The 24,099-nt window shown below is 41.7% G+C and overlaps 1 protein-coding gene across 28 annotated transcripts in view; it reads left to right on the forward strand.

The window, feature by feature from the left end:
- The window catches only part of DLG2 (discs large MAGUK scaffold protein 2), a 1,618,243-nt gene that overhangs the window by 1,452,562 nt on the left and 141,582 nt on the right, over positions 1-24,099 (forward strand). The window lies entirely within an intron of this gene.

The following is a 24,099-nucleotide window of genomic DNA, read 5'->3' on the forward strand; positions in this document are numbered from 1 at the left end:
CATGGGAATGAAGGAGAAAGGGAGGCCAAGGGCAGATTGCCAGAGCTTTGAATGCCAGGCTAAGGTACTTGCGGTGCATTCTCTGCTATTCTAATTCAACTTGCTTGGTGATAGAATGTGTCACATAGGGTGAGAGGTGGCCATAGGAAGGAAAAAAAGTAATCACTGCTTCAGGAGCTTTCAATCTGGTGGGTACCTACTCTTATCCACAGAATACTATAAATTTACCCTCTAAAATTTAATATTCACCAATATAAAAATATTTCTCATCCTCTCCCTCTCAGTGTAGTTTATTTTTCTACTCCTTAGATGTGCTTTACCAGATAAAATATATTCATTTCTTTATGAAAATGGGCCCCCAAAGCAATTCCCCATGTGTTGGAAATAAAAAGAAGTAACTAATATTTTACTGGATTTATGAGTGGATGTGACATATACAGTGAGAGTTACAAATCTAGGAATTCTCAGGTGGCCCAAGCTGTAGCCTGCTTGGACTTATGGGCAGAATATATTTAGCTCAGGACCAAGAAAAAGTAGTAGTAACTCTCATAAAAAAGCTTCATGCTGATTAAGAAAAGTAGGTATGGACAGTTGGGAGGCAGCAGAGGGGCCGGCACTGTGCTGAAAGATGGTTTGCTTGTGAGTTGTGTTTTCTCGGGAAGAGGAGATGAGAGTGAGGGAAATTCATTGCAAACCACTGATGATATCAGTCCCTTGCCAGGTTTGTTCAGTTTGTAGTTGTTTCATTGGAATATGTAACACATTATTTAACACAATAAATACTAAATATTTGTAATAATTGAGCCTATGGTAGAAAAGTTGTCTCTTTGTTCAGGTACTTTGTCATGTTGACCAGTTTAAAAATATTTCTCATTCTCTCCCTCAGTGTGGTTTATTTTTATGTCTATCACTAAAGTAGCACACACCTCTGGGAAGTTACTAGACTGGGGTTCCACTTCTGCCACCACCACTTTCTAGCTGTGTGACTTGGAGCACATTCTGTAACTTCTCTGAGCCAGTTTACGCATATGTAATTGGGATAAGATACCTTTCACACAGAGCTTCTAGAAGGATTGAAAGAGAGCTCATGGAAATCTCACTGATGTGGGCTAGTCATGCACAACTTTGGGAGGATATGAAACTCAAAAAAAGGGATCTGAAGAAGGAAAACTAAAAAATATTTTATGACCTCTTAATCAAAGGGAGGTCAGCCTGAGAGGAAGTGACCACCCATGATATGACAGGACACACAGAGGGCTGCCTTCAGGTGGTGGTAATTTTTAATCAGACCACAATGATATTAAGACAGCACACTTAAAAAGCACACACTACATTTGAAGTGTGCACACGAGCCCTAGTCATCTTAAGAATCATATTTCAAAGTGAATAATTAGCTTTAAAATCTCAGTCCTCTCCCCTCCCCCTTCAACAGGAGGCAGAGAAATAAAACAAATGCAGGCTGTCAACAGAGTTACCCTCCTACACCATCTGCAGTCACTGTTTTGTGGCTCCAAGCTGGGGTGCAATCACACTGCAAAGATTCCAAAAGGGAATGTAACACCGCTCGGGAAAGCTTTTAGCATTTGGGGGTGAGCGCTGATAATTCTGCATTTCAACTGAGGAGTAATTGCTCTTCTCTACCATGAAGAATTCAGTTTCCTGCCGGGCCGGGCGTGGCTCAGCGGTTGAGCACCGACTTAGGATCCGGGAGATGGTGGTTTGATTCCCAGTCAGGGCACATGCCCAGGTTTCGGGCTTGATCGATCCCCAGGAGGGCGTGCAGGAGGCAGCCGATCAATGATGACTCTTTCATCACTGATGTTTCTCTCTCTCTCTCTCTCTCTCTCTCTCTCTCTCTTTCCTCTCTCTGAAATCAATAAAGACATATTTTAAAAGAAAAAAAGATTTCCGTTTCCTAAAAAGGGCCAGATTTGATTGGGCCAACACAGGCTGAACTTACTAATATGCGTAGATTTCAGGGGTTATTTTGTGCTTTCCGCCAAAGTGCTGATATCCCATGACGTCTCGCCAGGGCTTCCCCCAGCCAGAAGTCATGTCCTTAGGCTGCCAGTGTGACCTCGGTAACGGAGCCAGGTGGGGAGCAAACTCCTAACAGGATCTAATCCTTCAAGTGTGTTTTGGAAACTGGATTTACATGTCTCCTTCTTAGATGCTTTTTATTTAGAACCAAACAGAATTATAAATTAGACCAGCTCGTTAGTAATTTAATTAGAATACATCGAATATGCTGGAAGCTTGCTTCCTCTGCCTCCTCCCCTCCTCTTCCTCTTTCCAACGTTTTCCGTGTCTGTTTTTCCCTTCATCACCACCACCGGTATCAGATAATGATATCAGAACAACTTCACAAAAGAGTTAGTCCAAACCTTAGGTTATCCTAAATTGCCTTTAGGAAGCCCAGCTAAACCCTGAGCACATGAAAGGCATGAACAATTTGGCCACAAACTAATATTCAATTTAAAATAAGAAGAATGGGCCTTTTCTGGGTTCCACTTCCTGTAGGTCTCCTTCCATGTCACCTTACTTACCCTCACCATAGTCTTGAAGTTGTGGTTGGCATTACTTCCAACTCACAGATGTTGAGTAATTTGCTCCTGGTCACCCTGGCAGTAAGAATGTACATCTGGGGTTTCCTCTGAGATTTATTTATTTTGGCTTTAAGCTTTCTGTTCTTATTTAATTCAACTGGAATTTATTGAGCACCTATTATGTTCTAGGTATCATAGTAAGAGCTGACTACAGAGTTAAATAAGACATAATGCCTTCCTCCAGAGAGTTTTACACTAGCAGAGGAAACCGGTTAAAAAAAAGCACACATATAAACAAGTATAACAATATCATAAATGCCACAGTGCATATATGTGTGAGATACAGAGTAAGATGAAGAGGGTCATGATTAACATTTTAGGGGGCAAGTTCAGAGAAGTCATACTACTAAAGGGGACATAGACCTTCACTTTTAAAGAAAGGAGTTTGCCATGCAGATAAAGATAACAGATGCATGTAGCAGACAGACCATTTACCTATAAAAGGAAACAGAAGCATGAAGAACTCGGTGTTTTTAGAGTACTTTAAGCAGTAAATACGTATTGCCACAAATAATTTTATGCTGAATCGAGGGGTTCAAATATGTCTAAGCCAGCTCTCCTTCAGGTTTTAGTTCACTGTGAAAAGTACAATTCACACAAAAGTAACTACAATACTGTTGGGCTGAGGTGATAACTCTTTGTAGAAATAATATAGACACTACATGCTATAGACATTTGGAGGCAGGAGAGATGGCTTCTGTTTGGGGTGATCAAAGAAGGCTCAAAAGAGATAACATTGAAGCCGGACCTGGAAGGAGAGATGAACCTAGATACAAGGCATTTCAGGTAGAGGGACTGTACATGAGCAAAAGCACTGAGCTAAGAAAGCTCCTCACAGAACCCAGAAAAGAGAAAGTGCAGGGGAGCAGGAGCATGCCTGAAGGAGAGGATCAACCCTACATGATTCTCATGGGACTGGGGGAATGGTTCCTCCTGTGTATTTGTCTGTAGCATCCATACGCTGCCCAGACCTCCCTCGGTGCTCTCCAGCAGTTACTACAGAGACATTCCTTATACCAGCTCCCTTAATTCTGCCGGAAGAATCCTTTCTCCCAATAGCATGGCAAGCCGTGGACACTGTATTCAAACACTCCTGGACTCAGCTCTTGGTTCAGCTCTTTCCTAGCTATATCAGCCAAACAGTTTGAACCTCAGATTCCTTACCTATAAAACACAGTTGATGACATGATCTTAGAGGACCATAACGAGAATTCAATGAACAGCGAATGACTGCGCTTCCCTCATCCTTATATAACTTCTTAATAAATGCCAGTGCTTTACGTTCCAGTCTTTACCCCTTTCCTGATGCTTTCTTCCTTCCTCACTCCCTAACTCACACTGTACCTAAGGCATCAGCTGGGACAGAGTTTGTGAAAGCAGGCTCAGATGGAGATTGGCAGATGGGAAATTTATTGGGGAGCGGTTTAGAATCAAAACGTAGAGGAGAAGAGCAGGATTGGGCAGGAGGAAAAGTTGGATGCTGATGCAGTGTTAACAAATACTTTTAAAAGAATGGCCCTTTAAGACACAGAAAATGGTGCAGTGATAGCCAGAGGGAAAGGGGATGAGGGTAGGTGGAGGTGGGCGGGGATGGAAAGAGACTTCGCTTAGGGCAATGGTGCATGATGCTGTGTGCAAATGTACTTTTATTGAATCACCCCAATAAAATAAATAAATAAATAAATAAATAAATAAATAAATAAATAAATAAATAAATAAATAAATAATGGAATGGCCCTTCAAAGTTGTCCTCAGTTGGGATGAAGGGGCTGGACCTTTAGACCCCTTTATAGACCTGTCACTCCATGCAGGCTGCCCCCAGGAAGGAGGAATGACTTAAGGTGATACCACTTTCTTCACCTAGGGGCAGCTGGGGGAGTAAGTGCTCCATCTTGAAGGGAGATCTGAGAGGCACATCACAATGTCTACTATGATATCTGAGAAAAGAAAATTTAAATACTTCTCTAAAAGATTATTTTATAGCAGGCTAGAATTCATGTATGGATTTTACTGATAGCCAAGAAGATATGGAATTCACAAAGCAAGAGAAACTTGTCCATATTCAGAGCATTGTATTAGCTTCCTATTGCTGCTATAACAAATTAATACTAATTTAGTGGCTTAAAACAACATAGATTTATTCTGTTACAGTTCTGGTGGCCAGATATCTGAAATGTGTCACTAGGTTTAAGTCAAAATGTCAGCAGTGCTGGTTTCCTCTGGAGGCTTTATAGGAAATTCATTTCCAATACCTTTTCTAGCTTCTAAAGGCCACCTGCACTCTTTGATTTGTGATCCCTTCCTCACATCACTTTAATCTCTTGCTTTCATTGTTTCAACTCCTTCTTCCTCCTTTGACCTTCTTGCCTACCTTGTATGTGGACCCTTGTATTACATTTAAGGCTCACCAGATAATCGGGACTATCTCCCTATCTCAAGGTCCTTAACACAATGACACCTTCAAGGTCCCTTTTGCCATATAAAGTAACATTCACAAGTTCTGTGGATTAGGACATGGACATTTGGGGGAGCCGTTATTTAGCCAACTGTAAGCATTATAGTCAAAACTTCTTGCACTGGTACTACCTGTTGAGTGGGTTTATCTGGAGGTTGTTAGAATGGCCATGTTAACATACTCTTGTTCTGGTCTGCCTCCCTTAACATCAAGATCATGGGGCCAAATAACATATTCTCCAGCAAACCCCTAACATGTTTGAATGAAGTCAGAAAACTCTCTTCACTGTTCTTACAAAAGGAAGCCGGAAGAAGACTATACTAAGAAACCTTCAAGTCTACGCTAATGGAGAGCTGAAAACTAAATAACATCTATAAAAGTCACGGAGGAAAACCAGACACTCCTCACATGCCACCTGAAAAAGAGAGACACCCTCCAATCTCCAGTCTCCCATTGGCTGAACCTAGCTGGAAGTAATTTTCAAGGGAGCTTAGGAAATGTGATTTGCATGGAGTCAGCCCTTGTGATATAGAACAGAGCAGGAGAAATTGGATATTAGGGAAAGTAATCAGCACATTAAACTGAATCTCAGAATAACCAGGATTGAAGTTCTTGCTAAGTAAGTTTGTACTGGCTATTTCTACTTTATCTCTTCAGATTTGTCCAAATATCCAGATACTCTTTTGCATAAAGACAATTTTTCACTCCACGGGTTTCTTACACCCTGAGTTATAAATCATACACATTCCTTGTGTATGATTTCAAGACTGCTTTCTTGGCCATGCCTTTGAATTTCTTACCATCTACCTTCCAGCAACAAGGACACATAGGAGCTGGGGAAGCTAGGGGCTGGTGGCACATGTTGGATCCACCAGAGATTGGGCCAGATAGCAGAACCAGAATGGCCAGCAAGAGAAACACCTTGCTTCACAGTAGGTTTTGACTAAATGGTAACTATCCAGAGTACATTTAAATGGTTATTATGGTTTCTGTGCTTAGAGGCTGATGCTTTACATTTCCGCTCAGCCTCCTTCCACTAAGCCCCAGAGTTGTGCCAGGCCTCTAATCTACCCTTTTGCCAGGCCTATGACACCATCTTTTTTTTTTTTTTAATTCTCACCTGAGGATATGTTTTTATTGATATTTAGAGAGAGGAAAGGAGACACAGAGAAAGAGAGAAACATTGATTGGTTGCCTCCCGTACATGCCCCGACCCGACTGGGGATGGAACCTGCAAGCTAGGTATGTGACCTGACCAGGAATTGAACCTGCAACCTTCTGGTGCATAAAAGGACGTTCCAACCAACTGAGCCAGGGCATCCATAACACTGTCTTAGCTGGATTTTATTTTCTAGTAACCTACAGCAGTACACTGAGATCAAGTCATTATAACCCTGAATAGAGATGCAGACCAAATGGAGGTATTTTTAATCTTGAAAAGCTTCTGGTTTTCCCCCTCCCCCCCCCTCCTCCCCTCCTTCTCCCTCCTTTAACTTTTAAAAGTTGTACCTGAAGTTGCAAAGAAATGTACAGAGAAGTCCTGTTCACCCTTTGTCGCATCTCCCCCAATGTTGACTTCTTGCATAACTATGATATAATGTCAAAACCAGGCAGATGCCATTGCTACAACCCACAGAAAAGAGGCTTGCTTTTACAAGTTGTAGCAGACACCTCAGTGCTGGGGATGGCGGTGGTCGGCACTGTGGTAGCGATAATAATCCCATATAATCACACAGTGCTTTTGTACTTTCCAAAGCTCTTTTGTTCCTTCCCACTAATACAGGGGTTCTATTAGCAAGTTTCTCACTCAGCCAAGGGTTGCTCGGTAATTCAAAAGCCAAAAGGCTCATTATAGGTGAGCTGCTTTCCATTTTCTCCTAGGACAGAAACATCAAGTTACCCCATCAAAAGGTGGCTCGGTTCCCTTTCTCCTGCACTTTCTATTGATTGAGGGAAGTTTCTTCTCTTCAGAGGCAGAAGAGAAGAAACTTTACACAGCTGCTCCCTTTGCTTTTACCTGCCTACACCTAGTCTTGTTTGCCTGTCCAGGGCTTCCTCACCCTCTAAGATTAAGGCTGGGTGTTACCTCCTCTGGAACACCATCCTCTGTACTGCCTGTCAAGGTAGCTTAGGTACCTCTCCTCTGTATTGAACCAGCTCCTTACTTATGTCTGTCATAAGCTTATTCGTATTGTCTATTATGTTGCCTGTATCCCCTAATAAGTAGTGAGTTCTTTGAAGAAAGGGATTACATTGTTTAAGCCTTCATTTCTATCCTCAGCACATTTTTTAAGTGGATGAATAAATGGATTCCTGTAATACTTCTATGTCAGTCTAGAAAGGTGAAAAACTTTAGTAACAACTGAATGAAAGATATGAGAATAAATGAATCTTAGCTTATCTCCTCTCGAGGTCGGTCTCCTATACTTACTTATTGCAGATGTTGCAAGGTTTAGAGATAGAGAACAGGTAATGATGACAGAGCTGGAGTTCATATAATCTCAACAAGATAGGCTGATGGCAAGAAAGCACGAAGATTAAATTTAATAGAGGTAAATATAAATGTTTCACTTCCTGTTAAACATGGCAGTTTGAATACCTGCATATATTTCTATTTTCTTCCAAAACTCCACCACAGTAACACATAAGGAACTTAAATAGGTATAAATCTACAAGATTAAATGTGCCTGTGTCTGACATCTTTGCCTATAGGAAACCACAACTTCTTGAATATCAAGAAGATAAAAATCACAACTTTAATATAGACACTGAAGACATTGTAATTGTTGAAGATTTTACCTTGGCTTAGTCATCAATTCAAATGGAGACTACAGCCAATTAATCAAGAAAAGGCTGAGACTCAAAAGAGCAGCAACGGAAGATTTAAGAAAAATCACCAAGAGCAAGCATGTGTCATTGGAGACCAGGGCTAAGAGCATCCACACCCTCGTACTCCCAATTATCATGTGTAGGTACAAAAGTTGGACAGCAAAGAAGGCTGATAGGAAAAAAAATTGATTCATTTGAAATGTGGTGCTGGAGGAGAGCTCTATGCATGGCCTGGACCCACCAGAAAGATAAACGAGTGGGTCCCAGGGCTAATTAAGCCTGAAACATCACAGGAGATAAAAATGGCAAAACTGAAACTCCTACTTCAGGCACGTCATGAGAAAGCAGGGTTCTTCGGAAAAGACAGTAATGCTGGGAAAATAGAAGACAGCGGGAAAAGAGGGAGACCAAATATGAGGTTGGTTGACCCCACAAAAGAAGCCATAAGCAGCAGTCCACAGGAGCTGAGCAGGGCTGTGAGGACAGAACACTGGACATCACTCGTTCATAGAGTCACCAGGAGGTGGAGCTGATTCAGTGGCACGTCACACACGTAAATCTGTGTGATTAAAAAAAAATGAGTCTTGACAGTACATGTAGGCAATATGAACAAATTGTGGAAGCCTGAGAAAAGACGGGTGTGTGAAAAATGACTTAGCAGAGCTGGAAAAGCATACACTCAAGTACCTGCAGGGGTGAGAGATAAGAGAAAAAAGTATATATTGGCCTCTGCCCGCAGTTTCTGGCATAGAACTCCTAAAACTCTTGGGAATTCCCTATGTGATAAGAACACTCTGGGACACCTCTTGTTCTAATATTGGTCTTTGACCTCTGTTCTTGACACAGAGCTCCTGAAACTGTTGTAATTTCCTGGGTGGTAGCAGTGTCTTTTGTTCTCTTGTGGCTCTGGGTGGGCTCCACAATGGCTCCTGGATGAGGGCTGGTCACGAGAAAAACCAAGCCACGATCAGATGCTTATCATTTCAGCCCTGCCCTCCGTTCTCTTGAGAGGCAGCAGGGCTGCAAATGGAGTCAGTGATTGAGCATGCCTATGTACAAAGCCTCCACACAAAAGATCGGGGTTCGGAGAGCTTCTGGGCTGGCAACATAGGGAGATGCTGAGAGTGTGGCTCGTCCAGAGAGGGCATGGAAACTCCCTGCCCCTTGCCACATGCTTCCCCCTACTCATCTCTTCCATCTGGGTATTCAGCTGTATCCTTTATCATAATTGGCAAAAGTAAGTAAAATGTTTCCCTGAGTTCTGTGAGCCACTCTAGCAAATTAATGAAACCTGGGGAGAGGGTTGTTGGAACGTCCTCTCTATAGCAGTGGGTCAGGAGCGCAGGTGACAACCTGAGTTTACGAACAGCACCTGAAATGGGGGTGGGGACTGAGCCTTAGCCTGTGGATTCTGATGCTATCCCCAGGTAGAGAGTGTCAGGTCTGAGTTCAAATCTCAGACATCCTGCCGGTATCCAGAACTGCTTGTTGATGTGAAGCCTCCGCACCCTTGGTGACGGGAAGTTGTGAATACAGTGCCTGTGTGATGGCGGTGGTGGTGTGAGTAGTAAAGGAGACCCAACAGGGAAGAAACACAGTAGGGAAGAACCGCGTTCTTTCCTGCACAGGTGGGAGACTGAGTTGTTTGTTTTTTATGAAGGGTATGAAGCCAATGAGAAGTACAAAATCCTGGAAGGATTTGGGTATTAAGGCCTTGGGTATCTGAAGGTGGGGATGTGGGGGAGGACTGAAAACACAAATGTTATTTAGAAGTCTTATAAGGTACTACTGGGGACTCAGATTCCCTCTTGTACCTCTTGTACCATGCCCACCCCAGCAAATGGATATTTCACCTTTGGTTTTTGTCCCTTCCCTTCCCTTCCCTCCCCTTCCCTTCCCTTCCCTCCCCTTCCCTTCCCTTCCCTTCCCTTCCCTTCCCTTCCCTTCCCTTCCCTTCCCTTCCCTTCCCTTCCCTTCCCTTCCCTTCCCTTTCTTTTCTTTCTTTCAGCACTGAAAGGGTTATATAGGAAAGAGGATTTGTTCTATATAGTTTTAGGATACAAGATTGACAAAAAAAAAAAAAGTTAGATAACACCTCAAAAGAGCAAAGAAACTAATCGATGTGGGCAACAGCTATTAAACACCTGTTAAAAACTGGCTTTCTGTGTGAAAGGTGTTCTCTTCACACCCTCTTGTGTTCTGATGAATCCACCATGAGCCAAGGAGAGACGTGCTGGTCTGTTGGAGTTCTCTGTTGAGCAGATGGGCTTGGTGACTTTTTGTGGATCTGTTAATTCATTTAAAACAGGGCAAATATAACTAGTATTAAAAATGCGTTTCTTGGCTTGATAGAGCTCTGCTTGAGTTTAAATAAAGAGGAAACTTGTTGGAGTGTTGATTTCTAGCTCTTGAATTGGAAGCACAAAACCATCCCGAAGTAAGTCCCACAGATATTTTCCAGGCCCCAACTCAAGGAGATGGAGAATAATTTGCCAGCAAATAATAATTGAAAGAACTTAACATGTGACTGTGCTGAAACAACCCCCAGAGTTGGGCTTCAGTCATCCCACATCTTCTGAATCCTGAGCCTTCCGTTGTGCAAGCTGCAGATAATTGACACCAGGCTCTGCGTCAGCTTTCTGAGGCTCACCCTCACCGGTCCAATCAGGGTCTAATTATAAGAGCTACTCCTACATCTCCAGAGGCAACATGCTTAGAATTCCTCCCTAAATTATTAATCAAGAGGAAAGATACATTTGCCTGATTCAGTCCTACAGGGATCAGTTTTCCTGTACCGTATTTTTATTTATTTGTGCATAAAAGTCAGTTTTAATAGTTACTTACTTTTATCATTTCCTAATTTTTCTAAGGGCCTAGAGGATGGAGTGATCGGATTAGTATGTGTTTCACTCCATCTAACTGCAACTGTAGCACAACCTTCCCCTGTAACAGCTGCATAGTCCAGGAAAGTATTTGGTTTATAAATTGCTTCAGTTGTTAAAGATTTATCTGCTCACACTCCCAGTCACTGGAACTAACCAAGTCTGGCACGAGAGCATTGGGCTATAATGATGTCCCCTCAGATTCGATGTGTCCCAATATAAACTCTATGTCATTTTCTTTGCTCTCCTCAATGGCATCTCCTTTTCTGTTCTCAATCAGTTGCCCAAGCCGGAACCCTGGACACTTCCATTCTCTTTGTCATACGCCACATTGAATTAGTCACAAAGCCCCTATTTGCCCCTTCCAAATGTCTGTCCCCTCTTTTCCATTCCCAGTGGCCTCGCCATCTCTCACCTGGACCATTGGAAAAGACCCCTAAGTGACCTTCAGGTTTCTCATCTTTCCGCTGTCACTGTCCAGTCTCTTTATCAAAATCCTGCTGGCTAAGTGATAAATATAATGTATCCCTTAAAAGCCACTCAGTTGTTCCATAATATCTTTGTTTTAGAGTTCAGATTTCTTAGCAAGTGATACTGTGCAGAAGACGGTGTAGGGTTACAGTTTGTCCTTACTTACATGACAATTCCAATTTCATGTACTCCCAGGGAGTTCTTCACGTTCTCATAGATCTTTTTGCCAAAAATCAGGGGAACAATTTTATAGAAAAAGAAATTAGTGAAATAAGCAAAATATTTTTTTTCCTGAGCCATGGAAATAGCTAAACTGAGCATGAAATTGTTACCATAAATTCTAAATAAGTTCTGTTCAGCTCCTGTCTGTGTATTTGGGAGCTGTGGGTAACTTCTCATTATGTGAATTTTCTGGGTGCATGTCATAAAATATTTGCAATATTAAGATGATAAATAGAAACCCATATAGCATCTCAAGAGTAAAAGGCAATCTTAGGATTGGAGAAGAACCTAGCTAGGGGATTTTAGGATTCAGAAACAGAAAGTGATGTGAGAAAGGAGTGAAGGGTAAGGTATTCTCTTGAGCCACACCTCTGGTGATTCTTTCTTATACCTCAATTGGAAAATGAAAATTATTTTAGTTGAGTCATGGAGGACTAGAACATCTTAATCAAAATCTCAACATTTTCAAAATGGCTAGATTACTTTTTTATCAGGATGAGGGAGGAATAGTCACATCAGCAGCTCCTCTCCATCAATTATCAAACATTTCTCAAGCATCTACTATGTGTCCCACAAATAATAAGGACGTACTTTATAGATAAATAGTTTTATGTACGTGGAGTGCTGCAAAGGAGAAATATCCATTGCATTTGATGGAAGGAGCTGTCATAGCTCAGGGAGCTCTCTGAGGAAGTGACGTTGAAGACAAGATGGGACAGATGAGAAACTCAATGAAGACTAATGGGAAAGGTATTCCAGGGAGAGGGAACAGCATGGATGATGTTTTCCAGATGGGAGAGAATGGAACGGAGAAAATGCCAAAAGCTACAATCTGACAGAACCAAAAGAGAGGGGAGATTAAGGAACAGAGGAGCTGGAGGGGTAAGCAGGGACCTTCTTGCCTTTATTAAGAGTTGTGGACAATATTCAAACTAGAGGCTAGAGCTAGTTCTGGAAATGCCTTGGCTGTGGAAGTCGATGTATTCGTTAGATAGTGGTAAAGGAAAGTCCTTGTGTGCAGGAACATTTTAATCGTTTTATCGCTGGTGTCTAGCACAGAGCCTGACCGTGGTTGATGCTCAGAAACTGAACAGATGCATTCAAGCAGCATGGCACTTTCGTGGCTATTGCCTCAGTCACATCTCAAAGTGGTGCTAGGTCTAGGTGTACTGTACCTGTCTCACAAGGAGGAAATCAGGGCTCAGAGTGACACACCAGGGGAAGAGCCAGGAGGAGCCAGGTCCTGTCACTCCCAGCCCACTGTACCAGTAGGAGCACTAACATAGTATTGAATTTTATCAAATTGGGATGTATACTTTTTTAATAATTAAATTTTTTTATTATGAAAATTGTCAAACATATACAAAAATTGAGACTTGTGCAAAGAATGCTCATGTACTTATTGCCCACATTCAGTAGTCATTTGCTGATTTACACTATATATCACTTAAAATATTTTCTTTCCTAATGTATTTTAAAACAAATCCCAGCATGATCTCTTCTCATTCCTATAATATTCAGAAACTATAAAGAAAAAAGGCAGAACATTTTCTTATATTACCACAATGCTCTTATCACACCCAACAGAATTAAAAATAATTTTTGTTGTGATCTAATATGCAGTCCATAACGACTTAAAATTTTCTTTTTTCTAATCAGGGTCTAAGCAAGGTCTATACATTACATTTGTTTGTTATGCCTCTGAAGTATAAAGGGGGAATTTAACAACAAAGTAAGAAAGACATACTTTTAAGGACAAAAGAAGCCCACAGCCTGTTACGTGAGTTTAGATTTATGAAGTGCTCCCACCCGGAGCCTTCGTGTTCTCTGCCGCGTGGCCCTGCTGTCTGCAGCCGCTGCTGAGATCCCTGCACCAAATTGTTGCAGAGTCAGGGCTGATTGCTCTCTCTCCTGAGCACCTCCTGCCTCCCCACAGCCCTGATAAATGCTCGTTCTGTGCTCACTGGACAGAGGGCTGCAATGTGAACCTACCAGTCAGCCTCAAGTCTGGAGAACCTGTACCAACGGGAACCTGCCTGAGCCATGGTTTCCAGTTGACTTCGAGTCTTAAACCCAAAATCACACTAATGATATGCTGAGAAGCTTTCATTTGGGAAGCATATTGGAGAGACTGAACAAAGTCTTTTCATTTTGACCTTGTCAACCTACCTTACAGAATTTACTATAGACAGGAATCTCTAGCTGTATCAGAAATTGGTTATTAAATGGTTGCTTCGGGTGACCAAGCCATTCTGAGACTGCCATCGACCTGTCCATGCCAGGAGCAAAAGAGGCCACAGCACAGGCACTTGTAGAGGAAAGTGCAGAATCCGTTTAGGGGAGAAGCACTGGGTGAGTCTGGGACTAGAGAATTTGAATTTGAGTCCCAGCTCTGCTGTGTGACCTTGGGCAAATTATCCAGCCTCTCTGAGTCCCTATTTTCTCTTTGTTTTCTTCCCATTGCGCTTCTGTTTATCTAGGAATAGTGGGTTATCCTCCCTATAATATGTATCTGTAGGTCTCAGGATGCTATTAAAAAATAAATCTCATAGCTTTTAAGACAAATTTCAGATGCTGAAGAAATAGTCTTCTAGGCAAATTGGAATTTCACAAAAGACTATGTTGATATGAATTTTTATCTTCACTTTATTTGTGTACTGGACTATTCCGTTTCTGAAATATTTTCATATCTGTTTCTTCATTTGATCCTCACAGCAACCTTGTACTGTAAGGTAGTATCCCCACTGTAAATAAGGAATATAAAATTTAAGAGATTTAATTGTTTTTCTTTTCCATTTATTGAGCACCCAGTTTATTCCTGACCCTGAACGATGCCCTTTACAAATGCTATTGCATTTCATTTTCAAACAGTCTGATGAGGTCAGTGTTATTTTTCTATTGTACACTTGAGAAAACTAAGTCTTCTCTGAGATGAATAACTTGCACACAATCCAAACCCTGCATCAGTAACCAACCTTAAGTTTTAAGGGTCATATTCATTTCAGAGCCTTAACACATAAAATTATAGCCCTGGCCCATGTGGCTCAGTTGGTTGAGCACTGTCCCATGCACTGAAAGGTCACCAGTTCAATCCTGGTCAGTGCACTTGCCTGGGGTGTCAGGCTCAATCCCCAGTAGGAGGGTGCATGCAAGAGGCAGCTGATAGATCAACACATTGATGTTTCTCTTTCTCTTCCCCCCCCCTCCCTTCCTCTTTCTCTAAAATCAATACAAAAATATATATTTTTAAAATAACATTATAACAGGCTATCCCCAATTGCCTGAGGAGACAAGCTTTTTCAAATTCAAAAAGTTTCTGTGCTGACTCCATTTTGCAATAATTCTGATAATCAAAGAAAATCTCTTTTATGAGTCTAAAACAAAGCTGCATGAAGCCAAATTGAAATTTGATGTATCTAATTTTCAGAGTTATACTCACACAGTATGGAATAGCTGGTTGGGGATTAAGACTGTTGTTTGCCTATAAAACTTAGTTCATCTCACACATTAAAGAATTCCTGAACATTTGCCTGAACCTCTTAAAAGGATCTCCAGCCAAACTACACAGAAAAGTGTTCTAGTCAAAACAAATTATTCCAATTCTACTGAGAGAGAGGGACACAACATACCTTGATTCAGTGTGCTATTAAAAATTGTTCTAAATGGCTTGAACTACTTCTTAGAAGATTTGGCAAACTAAAGGGTCAATTTTCCTTCCCTGAAGTCTTTATTTAGCTCATGCAATTCAGCAAACATTTATATTAGCATTTATTAACTGATAACTATGTGTCACACTCTATTCCAAGTGTTAGGGATACAGAACATATGAGTGTCTTGCCCTCAGGGTGTCCATCACTGAGTACTTAATGCTCAGTGCTAGAATTATACAAGAGATTGGCGTATATGCAATCTCTCCCTTTCTGGAATTCAGGAAAGATGGCACACTTACCCTGTTGTCTAGGATTCGTGGTTAAAGGTTAATTCTAATGAATTCAGTATTTAATCTGTTTATCTTTCTATCCTTCTGTCTCCATCTCTCTCTCTCTCTCTCTCTCTCTCTCTCTCTCTCTCCCACACACACACACACACACACACACACACAGTAGTTTAGACCAGAAGTAAGCTGAACAGCATGTGTAAATTTTTAGCAGTGGAAAATTCCATGTCCCCCACTTTAACACCGAAGCAGGTTGACAACTTGAGAGATGAGCTCAGTCAGAGGCTGAATTAACAAGTTAGTAAAATCCTTAGGCAAATAACCAGTTTGGGGAAATCCACTGAAAATCCTCCCAGTGGCCAGAGGTCAGCCCTCTTGAAGGCCAGCATGCATTCCAATGCATATATGGGTGGGAAGCTAGTCTTCTAAAGCCATTCATAAAAATAGTACTCTTCCCAGCATGACCACTTCAAAAACAGCCAGAGTTAGAAAGCTCTAGGGTATGTCTATGACACCCCTTCTGTGGCTGCCTTGCTCAGAAATCCCAGAGACACAAGAAAAGTAGAAGCAGTGAAATGGGAACCACTGATTATTTTCTGAGCTTCATGTAAATAGAATTAGTATACAAAATAATTTTGGAAAAAGTATTGCTTCTTGGACTTGAAATATAAATAGTAATGTATACCTGATCCTGGCATATGGATTTGGTTAAGATTCTAGGTGAGGAAGAGCAATAATATAGGGTGTCCTCCCAAAATGTATACACACACTTTGAATAAATATAAAGGCAGTATTTATTAAAATACATTTCATTTTCAAAATTGAGCTATCAGCTGTTAAAATGTGTATACATTTTTTTGGGACACTCTGTATGTTTGTTTGGGGTTTTCCAGTTTTAAGCACTTTTATTTATCTATTCCATCTTCCTCCCTCTATATCTATACACTTTAGCTTGTGTCCACCCTCTTTTCAAAAAGTGCTAATTATTATCAATTGATGGTGCTTTTAAAAAATCAGTGCTGCTTAAAATGATGAAAATGAAGTACGCTGTATTTTAGATATTGAGAACAACATTGCATAGGGGTGGAGATGATTCCACATTTACGAGGAAACAGTGCCTCTGAGAGGGTAAGTGATTTTCCCAGCATTATTCAGAGCCAGCTTACACCCAACAATTCTGGCTCCAGGGCACGGCTTTGAGACCCTTATTACTCTTCTCATTCCAGCAGTAACGGCTTAATCTTTCACAGAGATTTAACCTGCCTCAGTTTCTCCATTGTAACACAATCTGACTGTCTTGGCTTTTTCCCACCGTAGAGATATCCCATTACCATCTAGAAAGCGCTTGATAATCCTCACAGGGAGCAGATATTTAAATGGTGGATCCTCTTTTTATATTCACAACAAGAAACCAGAAAATTAAAAGCAGTTAGGCACTGGCCTGTGAGCCCCTTGAGGCCAAGATCTGTCCAGTGGACTGGGTATCCCTAGCAATCAGCATTGCGCCTGGCATATAATAAACCCTGGAAACAATGTTTACTGATGAAATGAAAGAAGGATGTTTCCCCGCAAAGAAATGGAAGCATTTACAATTGTTCACCAGTATCTCATTCCTGGACCAGTGATCAGATGCTGCGCTAAGAATAGATGGACACTGTTTCTTCTGCATCCTTCCCACACACCCTGGTGACAAGGACAGTCATGTCCAGGTAAACACTATTGTGAGCCCAATAGCCTACACACCGTTGACATTTGCCCTAGACCTTTTGGAAGGTGCCCCAAAGCTTCCAGTTCAGGTTTGTCTATAAAAAGCAGCACTTCTCCGTGCAGTGGGTGGTCTCTTCAAACTCCTTCCCCTGCGGTGTGGAAATGAATAACTCAGCGGGAAAACAGCCTCTGTCGCCTGGATGCTGGGAACCCCGCTTGCAGCCCTATGATTTCACCAGTTGTTCTTAGAGCGGTGCAGTGCCCATGATGAGAAACAGGCAAAGGATGCTCCTGTCCTCGTTAATGCCCCTAGGGACTGCATGTGCATTTGTCCTGACAGGAGCCACCGTGGTATTAGCAGCAACAGCCAATTTACTTTTACAAAATGCTTCTTGTCAAATCTCATTGTGATTCACCAAACCGTTTGGTGAGTGGAATCTTACAATTCTCAGATGAGCAAACTGAGACTCAGTAATTTCCCAAGGCCTGGTTTTATTTTGTTTTTGTTTTGTTTTGCTAAAGGCAGGATTGCGATGTAAAGTTGGCCTCCTAGCTTAGCTAACTGCTTCCTCTGAACTGCCAGCCTAGCCATCTGGCCGAGGTCATAACTGTGGATGTGGATGCTACCACCAGCTCACTTGAGAGGACATGCCCATGGCTCCATGCTCTAGTCTAACCACTGAGCCTATTGCTTCCTTCTCTCAGACACAAGGCTGACCATCTGAGCTTTGAAGGTGTGAGCCGTTGGGCAGGGTTAATCAATGCAGATTACTCCTACTGCATTAAACAATCCCCACCCCCTCACAGGAGACAATGTCTCCTTTCCTAGGTGAATTATAAGGTAGACTTGCACTCTGGGTCTCCTCCACCACCCTTGACAAATTACAAAGGTGCAGGTGTATGGTAGAGCCCCGTCTCATGAGCAATGCAGTGTTATAATCTTGTCTTTGCTTCATCAGTAGCTCAGAGCCTTGAGATGATACTGATAGATGAGGTCGATGATATTCCTGAAAATGGCAGTGGCTTTGGAATGAGACATCATTCTTCTGACCTCCTAATCACTTCGGATTTGTGAGAGGAACCAAGCAACCATTTAGTGGTTGTCCTGCCAGTGAGCAGTTACACCTTGGAGCCAAGTGTCCCAAAGTATGGCCATCTGCGGCTCACTCCTTTTTGGCCTGGTAGAGACATCAAATGATAATAGGCAGAGTCAGGCTGTACTGGGAGCTCTAGGAGCAGACACAGGTTTCCATTTTACTTGACTTTTGCAAGCAATGACCCTTTTAGGTCCATCAGCTCTCTCTTGTAATTTTTCCAACATATCTTATAGTAGATACAATTATTATTTCTTTTTTACTTAGGAGAAAACTGAGCCCTGAAAGGTTAATAACTTTCACAGTGATGCACAGCTAATAAGTGGCAGAGCCAGGCTGACCCCATCGACATAACCCAAGTCTTGTACCCTGTCTACTGTCATCAGCCATCATCCAAGTGAAAGCAAATGGCACAATCCCAATATGACTGTGTCTAGTCAGGAACAACCTGATTTAGACACCCAAGAGTGTGGAAATTTTTAACAAGTTGGCTTAAGCACATGCAGGGGGAAAGAACTAGCTGGAGGCAATGCTTCTTGAAACTCCTAAAATATTTGCCTAGAAGTTGGTTTTCAGTGGCTTGTTTCTTGTTGTAGAAAAAACAACAACCAAGAAACAAAAAATAGGTAACTTGGCATTTTAAAAGCATTTCCCAGTCACCTGTTTCATACATAGCAAGACAGAATAGGTGCTTCTTCTTTAACGCAGTCCCCTACCTCAGCATTATCATGCTTAATTTCCTTGTCAGTGTCCCATTCTGTCATCAAACTCCTTCAGGGTCTCTTATTCAAAACTGTATGCCAAGCACTTGCTACAGTCCTGTGTGTAGACCCTGAGGTTTGGGGAACAGAGATGAGTGAGACATCCTCACTCTTTAAGGAGTTTATGGTGCACTAAAGACCAGTATGCACATAATTAATACAGCAGATGAGAGGAAGGAGAGCAAAGATGTCAAGAAGAGGGGTAGAGAATTGAGGAGGCCTTAGGTTCTAAAGGAGAATTCAAGTATGTAGCACTGATACTAGCTCAGTACAGGTGCCTAGTAAACATCTATTCCCCTTTAGATGATACAAAGATCAGAGCACTTTAAAATCTCATTTGAATGCTCTCCTGAGTGTTAGTGATACCGTTGTAATAATCTGGTTGTTATTTAACAGGAAGGGAGTGAAAGGGGGGAGACCAAATAATATAGGCATGCCATTGATACAGCTTTGCAAAAAAGCTGCACTTAACACTTTTCAAGTCTATTCCTTGCTCATTGATGGGGGAAAGGGATTGGACAAAGGCTGTTTAGTGGCATGCCCAATAAGATCTGAGTGATGTGGGAAGGTGCTTACCTGCTTGCCCATCAGTCACACTTGAAAACAGAATGGGCATGGCCACTGCAAGCATGAGAAACCTGAATATGTAAACTTCTAGAGAAAGGATCCACACTTTCTTGGCTCCAGGAGGCCTGGCTCCTGCGACCTCGGTTACAGGGGCATGCTCCCCTGTGCACACATGGCGCATGGCCACATTGGGCTCCACACATGGACTAATAGACATTAATCTGGCCTGAATGCTAAACCACACCCAGCTGCAACACGGGATGGAAACTCAGGACACTGGCCTTGTTTCTGGCTTTGCTGAACTCCCAGCTGCCACTCTTTCAGGACTGGCTTGGAGGAAATGGGACATTGGAACCAGAGAAATGTAACTCCATGCCAATAAAATCTTCCACATATCATCCTCCTGTGGGGGCTTCTGAAAATGCTTCTTTCAGCAGCAGCCCAAGAACCTCCACCTCACACCCACGAGTGACTCGGAAGTTTAATTCTCTGGTAACATTAGCAATTTGATTGAAAAGTGTTTAAAAGGAAAGAACATTTGGGGAAAGGAGAAGGGATTAAGGCTGAATGAACATGGTAGTATTAGATTTTGCTTTAACTTGTTTAAAGATGCTATTTTCATTACTGTTATAAAACATAAAGAGGACATACTACACAGTTTATGTATCTGCTTTCTTATTTATTTCTTCAGCATTTATAACTATAAACTTGATTTTATTCCTGAGAAGCTAGAGACAGCCCCTCTCTCTGTCTCTGTCTCTTACTGTCTTACACAAACACACACATGCACATAAACACACAACATTTATATTTGTAAACCCAGATCTTATTTTTTTGCTCTGATGAAATTACTTGTCTTAAGTTTTATTTTTCAAAAAGGGTCAAAGAGGGTGGTAAGCACTTCTGAACACAGGATTTATGATAAACAGGATTTTCAAAGTGGAAAAGTTGAGAGTAGAATATATTCCAATTAACGCAAATGCAGTAAGATACAGTACAGTGCGATACTTCCCCATCCATAGTGGGGAGTGTGTGCACTGTCAAATATGACTTAGAACCAACATTTCAAAAGCATGGCAGAAAAATTTTTGGAGATCTAAAGAGCCATACAGTAAGGAGACCACAGTTTATTATTAGAGCAAGTATCCTGGTGTGATATATAAAATGTGGCAGCTAGAAGAGCCTTACGAAGTGCTGATCGTGTATAGATTAAGTAACAGAGAGATGTTTGCAGTGTGTGACACAGCTGAGGTGGGGAGAGCACAGAGACTGCCCAGAGAACAGTAAAAATCACAGCAGGACTTGGGAGTGGCAGTGACTAGACAGGAATAAAGCCTTGAGATTAGAATAGCCTTGAAAAAAGAAGTGCGAGAGGAGGAGCATGTTGTCTTTCCTAACAAAAAAAAACACAATCCTTCCCATTAAAAATAGGTAATTTCAGCTCCTAGGGCTCCGGTCTCTTCTCTGGCACCCCCTGCGCCCCTCCGGCCCTGGGGCGCCTGTGCGGAGCCCGGGGGCGTGGGCGCCCTGCGGGCAAGGCGCTGCCCACCGGGAATGTGGCCTCGCCCAGGCGAGCATCTGCAGCGGCGCCTCGGCCCTGCGCCTGGCGCTCTGCTTCCCCTGTACCCAGTGGGGGCATCCGGAGAACGCCAAGCACCCAGAGATCCTGAGCTCCCTCAAGGGCTAAGGACCCGGTCGCGGGGTCGGGCCCAGCTTCACACTCTTCCAGAAGTCCCTGGTGGGCCTGCGCGCAGGCACAGCCACCGGCTTTCCGACCTTTGGCATCGAGCCTGACATGGAAGCCCCTTGGACCAAGGGGCCCAGCAGTGCCTAGGGCGCCCTCGGCCCTCCTCCCTGCCAGTCACAGCACCGCCCCTGGGGGTTTTAAATGTGCATGGAGGAATGCCTGATGTCCAGCTGAATCCCCCCAGGCGGGCCCTGGGCCTGTCCACCCCAGCCTCCCCCTCCCAACCATGGCTTTTCACAATAAACTTTCCGGTGTCGGAAAAGAAAAAAAAATAGGCAATTCCAGCACCTTCAGGCATTTTATAACTGAATTCGTTGAATGGTTCTGCTCACTTCCTCATTCATGACTTATCTATTCATTCAGAAAATGTTTCTCGAGCACCTATTATGAATGCCTCTTGCATACCGGACACTGTGTTGGGGTCAGGGAATTCAAGGAAAGGGACAAGTGGCTTCTGCCCTCAGCTCAGTCCAGTGGCGGGGATGGGAAACTGCACAAATAACTGCAGTTAGGCGGGATGGGTAGCAGAGTGGCCCAGTGGGGTGGGAGGGCGGCACTGAATGAGATGCTTAAGGAGGGACAGTTGGAGCTGGCCCTTCAGGCTTTTAGCACGGTAGTGCCGCCATCAAAGTTGCAAAGGGGGGAGGCCTGGGAACAGATGGGAGATGTAGTGGTTCAGGGGAGGGGGCGATGTGTGGTATTTATCAAGTGGCAGTGTGGAGCATGGATCAGAAGAAAAGAGTACCCCTCTGTGTCCCAGGCCAGATTATCTTCTCTGAGAAATGCTAATGGGCGCTGTTAGTTGTGCAAAGCTCTGACCACTGCACTACAGTGCTCTGCTAAGCTGCCATAAATGTGTGCACTGAGATCCATGCTCACAACAGCAAAAATATCTACCTACGTAGGAATTGTTAAATAAATTACAGTCTAAACTATGGAATGTGATGAAAGGTATTAAGAAGCATGGTATTTATATATTTGGTTGAAGGTAGGGAAAGATTCAAGTTAGGATCTCATATGTATGTGGGTACATGTATGTATATTTATTCAAATGATGTGAGAAATATCTGTGGATGTCCATCACACAACCAGGTATGTACCTCCAGGATAAGCGACAGGGAGGGACAGCAGTGAGAGAAGAGAGAAGGTGGGGAAAGGGAGAAGAGACAAGAGAACCTCTCCATTTTTATTCTTTCTTTTTCTATATAGTTCATATTTCACAACATCCATGAACTTTATTTTGTAACTTAAATAAAATGAAATAATGCCCATGAGGCACTGAGCACAGCCTCCACCATCTGGCCAGCAATATTGACTCTGGGATAGCAAGAAAATATGACTTGCACAAAATGACTTAAATCTGTATACAGCATCGTATTGATGGTTATAAATGTTTCCTCTCTCTGCTAAAATGGAATGAAGTAAATATCTTAAATTATGGCCAATAGATTTTAGTTTCAATATGTGTTTTGCTTACTCAGTCAGTTAGAATTTAATTATTCAAAGCTAAGTTTGAAACAGGAAGCTTTATAAATCTAGATAACAACAGACTTTACTTAAGCACTAAAACTTCCCTGTTAACCATTATGGTTTTATCTTTATAGTACTAAACTTTAAAAATACTTCACATTCAGAGGTCACTGTTGGCTATCATTGAAAACCAAGGTCAAATATTTTCCTTTATGAAATCCCATCCCATGATAACCAATCAATAGGTATTTAGTCAATTGAGTTTCAATTTAATTTTGTGGAGCTTTTTATTTATAATGAATTCAAATACACTGTAAGTAGATAATCTTTAATTATATTCAGTAAATTCTTTTTTTATAAAAAGTTATGAATAAATTGAAAGTCATTGTTTTTTGAAATGTACTGAGAACTTCTGTTAAAATTCTTCAGATGAGTTTCTTTGTAATTAAATGAATCATTTATAACTTGAATTAACATTTTCGCACTTATCTTGAGGGTAAATTGAGCCTTTCAGCTACTAGATTTTCCTAAAGCAAAACACTATTGTGTCAAAGAGATGATAGAACAAGTTGTGATCAGGAATATCAAAACTTCAAATGCTATTTCTTTTTTATATGCTGATTGTGTTAAAAGTGCCTTAAAACCTTTGTTCTTTATTTCTACTGGATTGACATCTGGCAAAAATAATCTTCTTTTTTCTTTCATTTCATTTTTTAATGTTTTAATTGAATTTATTGGGGTGACATTGGTTAATAAAATTATACAGGTGTAAGGAGACTTGACTTGGGGTGGTAAGCACAATACAATGTACAGATGATGTATTGTAGAATTGTACAGTATACCTGAAAAAAATATTTTTCCTATGAAGATATAATACTTATATTTTCTTAAATTTTTAGACCCATATATTTTTTCAAGCTTGAATGTTTCTAAAATATATTTAATATGAGGCTGTTCTCTACCCCAATTTCTAACCCCAGTGTCCTGAGAAGCTGATTTAAATATATTGTGTGTCTTAGAATTTATGAACTTTCACATGTGGACTTTTTATATTAAACTTATAGGGCAGAACTGAGGTATGTCCCCAAGTGACCAACTCCTAGCAGTCCCCCAGGAAAAAAAACTTATCAAAATTTAATGTTTTTTACACTAGTCATCACCAAACACTTGATTCTCTGGTCCATCCAGCTGAGGGTAACTGAGACTCACCAAAACCTCCATAACATTAGTAATTTCATGGACTTTTCTTTTGCCTTCTCTTTTCTAAATTAAGCTTTTTATTTTGAGATAATTATGGATCCACATGCAATTGTAAAAAATACTACAGGGAGATCCCATGTACCGTTTACTC

The sequence above is a fragment of the Miniopterus schreibersii genome (assembly GCF_964146895.1).
Source record: "Miniopterus schreibersii genome assembly, chromosome: 12".
In the NCBI taxonomy this organism is placed as follows: Eukaryota; Metazoa; Chordata; class Mammalia; order Chiroptera; family Miniopteridae; genus Miniopterus; species Miniopterus schreibersii.